Below are 6000 nucleotides of genomic sequence, written 5' to 3'. Positions count from 1 at the left end.
ACTTCCCTCTGGAACTTCACACTCCTAGACTAAGTCCAGACACCTATTTAACTTCTTCACGTGGGTGTCTAACAAGCACCTCAAAGTTAACCTGTCCAAAAATGAACTTCTGCTCCTCCAATCTTCCCCATTTCAGTATATGGCAATTCCATCCTTCTGGCTGCTCAAGCCCAAAGCCTATGGTCATATTTACTCCATTCTCCCACAACCTGTAACCAATCTATCAGCAAATCCTGTTGGCTCTACCAGATCCTATTATTTTTTCAAACCCCCACCACCACCATCCTGAGCCAAGCCACTCTCTCTTGCCTGGTGTGGTGGCTTTAAGGAATGCCCACAGATTCTTTGATATTCCTTCCTTCAAGAGGCACAGCCTATTCTCTCTCCTTGAGTGGGAACTGGAATAAAGTTAATGAAGCTGAATAAAGTAGAAATGACTTCCAAGAAAAGTTCATAAAAGGCACTATGGCCTCTCTCTCTTCACTCTCTCCACCATGTCCTGAGGACACTCAGACAGCTCCATGAAAAAGCCCAGCAGTAAGGAAACATCCTGGGAGTAGAACAGCCATCAACCTGACTACCATCTCCTGATAGATCCTAAGCCATAAACACCCAGCTAAATTGCTCCTAGATTCCTTTTTTTTTTTTTTTTTTTAAAGATTTACTTATTTTGAGAGAGAGAGAGAATATGAGCGGGAGGGGCAGGGGGAGTGGGAGAGAGAATCCCAAGTAAGCAGCCCTGATGCAGGGCTGGATCCCACAACCCTGAGATCACAACCTGAGCCAAAACCAAGAGTCGGAGCCTTAACCCGACTGTGCCCCATTCCTAGATTTCTAATCCACAACTGTATGAGATAACAATTGCTATTTCAAGCTGCTAAATTTGGGGATGATTTCTTGCCCGGCGATAGAGAATTAATACATCTGCACTACTGCAAAAGCTTCCTGTACTGTTGGAATGCTTCTACTCTTGATTCTAGAATTTGTTCCTTCTCAACAGAGTAATCAGGGAGTGATCCTTTTAAAACAGTGACAGATTATGCAACTCAGAACCCTCCAATGGCTACTCAGAGGAAAAACCAAACCCATCCTCATGGCCTACTGGCTCCTAATTATTTGATCCCAGCCTCCAAATGTTTTAATTCCATTTCCTACTCCTCTCCCGCCACACAGCCCTCCTTGCTGCGTGTGCTTGGAACACACCAAGCCACCCACTCATCTCTGAGCCTCTTCCTCCAGTTATCTTCTTGATTCGCTCGCTCCCTTACCATGTTCAGATCTCTGTTCAAGTGTCACCTTCTCCAAAGTTGTTCCATAACCACCAAATATAAAATACCACCGCCCCTCCACACACACTGGTATTTCTATTTACCTTACCATGTGTTATCTGTCCCTATCTGATTATTATGTGTAATATACTTATAAGAATGTAAATTTCCCAAGTACAAGAATAGTTTTATTGACTGTTATATTCCCAGCTCCTAAAACAGTGCCTGGTATATAGCAGGTACTCATTAAATATTTGACTGACTGAATGAAAGAATATAAGGGCATTAGGTAACATGATCCACATCACCAATGGTCCTACAAAACGCTCACAGCTCTATAACCCTCTAAAACGTAAAAAACAGATCATGTACCTTACATAGCACTTTACTCTCTCAAAACAATTATTTGCAATTTTCACAAAAAAACCTCTGAGATACGGTCATTGTCTTTATTTTGCAGACAAGAAAAATGAGGCTCAAAAAATGAAAGGGATATTGGTAGGGATTGGTAGCCGAGCAAACATGAAACCCCAATCTGCTTCCAAACTCTAGACTTAATCCATTACATTAAGCTGCCTCCTAAATCATGAAATATGAAATCACAGCTCTGTGAGGGGTACTTTCTAAAGACTGCGAAATGATGAGGTCTAGGTCTGCAGCTCTCTGATGGAAAAGGAGCAAAGAAAGGTAGATGTGCCTGAAGGAACGGAGTGCTGGCAGTAAGTTCTAGCCCGGATTTTGTCACAAACTCACTCTAAATATTTGGGAACATTAATTCTCCTTTCCAAGCTCTCTCAGTCAAATGCACATCATAACCGCGGCCACCGTAACACATGGGGTTAAAATAAAAACCAGTTCAATAGACATTTATCGAACCCAAAGGCAATCCAGTGAAATTATCACAAGCTCTGGGGACACACAGCCTAGAATGCATTTCCCAGCTCCACTCACTAATTAGTTGTGGAACTCTAGGCAAAATGATCCACGAATACCTCAGTTTCTTCATGCATAAAATGTGAAGACATAGAACCCACTTTATGAAATTGCTGTGAGGACTATATGGGCCTTCACATGTAATGCATTTAGTAGCACTTGACGCTTCGTGACTATTTAGGAAATATTATTAATATCATGTGCCAGACTCCGTAATACAGAGATGAAAAAGGCAACGCATAACGCCCCAAGTGCACGGGTGTACAAGAGGGGCAGGAAAAATAACTCGGTACAACGAGTTCAAAAAAACCAAGCAGCGGGATTAACAGCGCCTGCAGAAAGCGGTTGGAACTGTTTCCAAGGACGCGATATGGGCGGCGGATGCGACTGGGCTTTAGGACAGATCACGTGCAAAGCCCCAAGGGCAGAGGGAGCCGCAAAATTCTGGGAGGCGGGAGCGAGACGCGCGCAGCAGAGCACAGCGCCTTTTCCTGACACCCCCGGACTCGCGGCTGTTGGATACGAGTGTTGGGAAGATCCCTTTCTGCTGGAATTGGAGCCCAGAGTGGTGGCCGCAGCTGGACGCGGAGGCAAGGGGCCGGAATCCCTAGGACGGGTCCTAGACCCTCTCTGGGCCTCGGATCCCTCCCCGGGAACGGGAAGCCGCTGCTCGAACGGGATTCCACAAGGCGCCCTTCGCGGGCGCGTCTCTGGGCCTCGGACCGTTAACCCAGGCACCTCCCGCCTGCCCTTGAGGCCCCACCTCACCACGCTCGGCTCCCGCGATTTCCAGCGTGATTCTCACCGCCCGAGCGGGAGATGCAGCCACTAAGGTCCGGCCGGGGGCGGGAGCCCAGCACCCGGCCGCGGCCCAGAACCCGCCCCCCAGGCTCCCGCCCCGGCGGAGAGCCCCGCCCCCCGAGTAGGAGGCCCATAGGCGGATTGCGCCGCTTCGGGGCCTGCCGCCATGTTGAGTACTGGCAGCCGACTTACTGGAGTGGCCCAGAAGGAACGGTGAGATTACATTAAGAGATGTAAGATTCCCTGGCCAGAAATGAGGACAGCCAGGGTTGCTGGATTTGAGTAAGGGAAGTCTTGGTAAGAGAAAAATCTTGCCCTCAATCATCCCCGTTTTGGCTTCGAGGTTACACACTGCGCATGTGTATGGGTCCCGGTTCTACGTGCGCCAGCTCACTGCTCCACCCACAAATCCGAGTGCAATTAACAACTGCGTGAGGAATGAGGGAACCCGCTCCTGGGTTGGGATAAAACCTGCCAGGCAACCAGTTCTAGGGTTTTCTCGCATTCAGACGTCCAAGCTCCAAGCAGCCTCAGGCAACACAACACTTATAGCATACTTAGTGTCGTTTCGACACACGGCACTGTTTTTCGCCCGCGTCTTACACAGGGTGGCCTCTGCCTGAATGTCTTAGGTCGAAGAACTGTAGTTTAATTTTCTGTGTACGCCTGACTTCCTCTAGAGGACTCTTTCTTACCTATATGACCCAAGTGTTATTTTATAGCGTTTTGTGCTTAAATTATCAATGCATTATCAATCAAAACATTTTCTTGGAGTTGTAAATTTCATTTACCTGCCTCTTTTCCACTAAGTGGTTCTAAATTTTTAGTTGGGATTAAAAAACGAAAACAAAAACTGGGGGAGCTTCTTAAAATGCAGAGTCTTGGATTCCACCCCTAGAGAGTGAGTAAACCGAGGGTGAAGCCCCAGAATCTGCATTTTGGCAGATATCTTAGGCGATACATCGGGAACACATTTGAGAAGCACTGCATAGGGCTGTGTATCTCTAGTACTCAGCACAATCCCTGGTACAAAATAGGTGCTCAGTAAGTGCTGAGTGAGTAGATGAATGGATGAATGGACAGTAGGAGTGGAACACAATCTGCAGACAAAAGAACCTGAGAAGGGAACACTTTGAAAGAGCTATACTGTATCTTTTCTCCTATAAGAACAAAAAAAGTTCTTAACAGTTACTTTGAGAAAAAGAGAATGTAAGTCGGGGGAAAGGGAAGAAGGGGGAGGACCCGGATTCTGAAAGGCAAACTATCTAGGGAGAAAAGAAGAAACTCACAGACACTGCACAGAGAAAAAGATGCAAAGAATCAGTGGTGTGGGAATCCACCCCAGGCAAATACTCCTGCAACAGGAACTCTGCAAGAGTGTTCACTACAACAATATTTGCAATGGAAAGAAAAGAAACAACCTCTTTGCCTCAGGGCCTTTGCATATACTATGCCTTCTACCTAGACGCTTTTCCCCCAGCTCTAGGTTTAACTGATACCTTTCCCTCCCTCAGGCCTCAGCTTGAATGATACTTCCTCAGCTAGGTCTTCCCTGACCATGCTATTTAAAATAATATGCTATCATTTTCTATCACAGTACTCTCTGTTTCTTTCATAGCATTTTCCACTTACTATCATTTTTTTGTTTACTTATTATCTTTCTCCCCCTCAAAAGTTTAAGCTTCATGAGGAGAGGAGACTATATCTGACTTATTCCCAGCATTTATCAGAGAGCCTGATACATGGTGGGTGTTAAATAAGCATCCATTGAATGAATGAATCAAGTCAGCCCCAGTGTTACAAAGGGTGAAGCCCCAGAATTTGCATTTTGTCCGATACCTTAGGCCATACATCGGGAACACATTTGAGAAGCACTGCATAGGGCTGTGTATCTCTAGTACTCAACACAATCCCTGCTACAAAATAGGTGCTCAGTAATAAAATCCATCAACAAACTACACAATATGTTGTAAGACCAGGAGGAGTGAACATAGGTTTCAGACTACCAATAAAGGGTAAATGGAGTAGAAGGGGATTAAAACCAAACTAATCTTTGATCTTTGCAAAGGGGGGATTTGTTTATTCATTCCCTTGTTTGTTTATTCATTCACCCAGCAAACATTTACTGAGCACCTATTATGTACTAGTATTAGATAATAATACAATGTATTAACAGAAAGTTGGAAATCGTATTAAAACATAAAGTAGTACAACTGGGTATTTTGTCTGGGCCAGAACAGAAAGTGGAGTTCAGTGATGTGTGAGGGTGGGTAATATTCCCCCCCAAATGTTCTCCAGACTTTGAGAATACATCAGCCTTCAAATGTTCTTCAAAGTGCCAGGAACTTTTGGGACAAGCAAACGAGTAATCATACACATCACTTGAATTGCTTGAGGCCCTAGTGCCTTCTGAGAAAAGACTTAATCCACCTGGCCATGTTGAATCTGTCTGATGAACCAGAGTGGGGAGAGGTCCTCAAAGGAGGCTGTATCGGAGGGAGAGATGATGGATCCATGGAAAGAAAATCAACATTGGCCCCCTCCAGGTGAACTGGGCTTCCTTCTTTATGCTCCAAATTCCATCTCTGGAACATGCTTTATATCCTAAGCCTCTCCCAGGGCTAAAATATGGATTCTGCGCCCCAGCCTTGCTCATTATTTATAGACATTCTCCCTACCCCATGCCAAGAGGCTGCCTGGACTGACCGAATTTCTTTCTTTTTAAAGTTATATATGTGAAATTTCAAAGTGAGGTGCTAAAAAACATATGTATTTTTTTCTAACGGCCTAAAATGTATTTTAAAGTTCTTAAATCCCTTATCTGTGGGGTCAAGGGAGTGGAGGATAGAGAATTTGTGTGGAGCTATTTCTGGCTGTGAGTCCCCACCCTTCTTGGAGAAGATTTAACTGCTCAAGCCAGGTGATTGGAAGAGGGAACTTCCAGAAGGGTTTGAGGTGCCAAATCAGTCCCCATTGCAGTTGGAGAACACAGGGACTG

This window comes from Neomonachus schauinslandi, chromosome 10 (assembly GCF_002201575.2).
Source record: "Neomonachus schauinslandi chromosome 10, ASM220157v2, whole genome shotgun sequence".
NCBI lineage: Eukaryota > Metazoa > Chordata > Mammalia > Carnivora > Phocidae > Neomonachus > Neomonachus schauinslandi.
The sequence above is the reverse complement of the archived record's forward strand: the minus strand, read 5'-3'. Positions refer to the sequence as shown.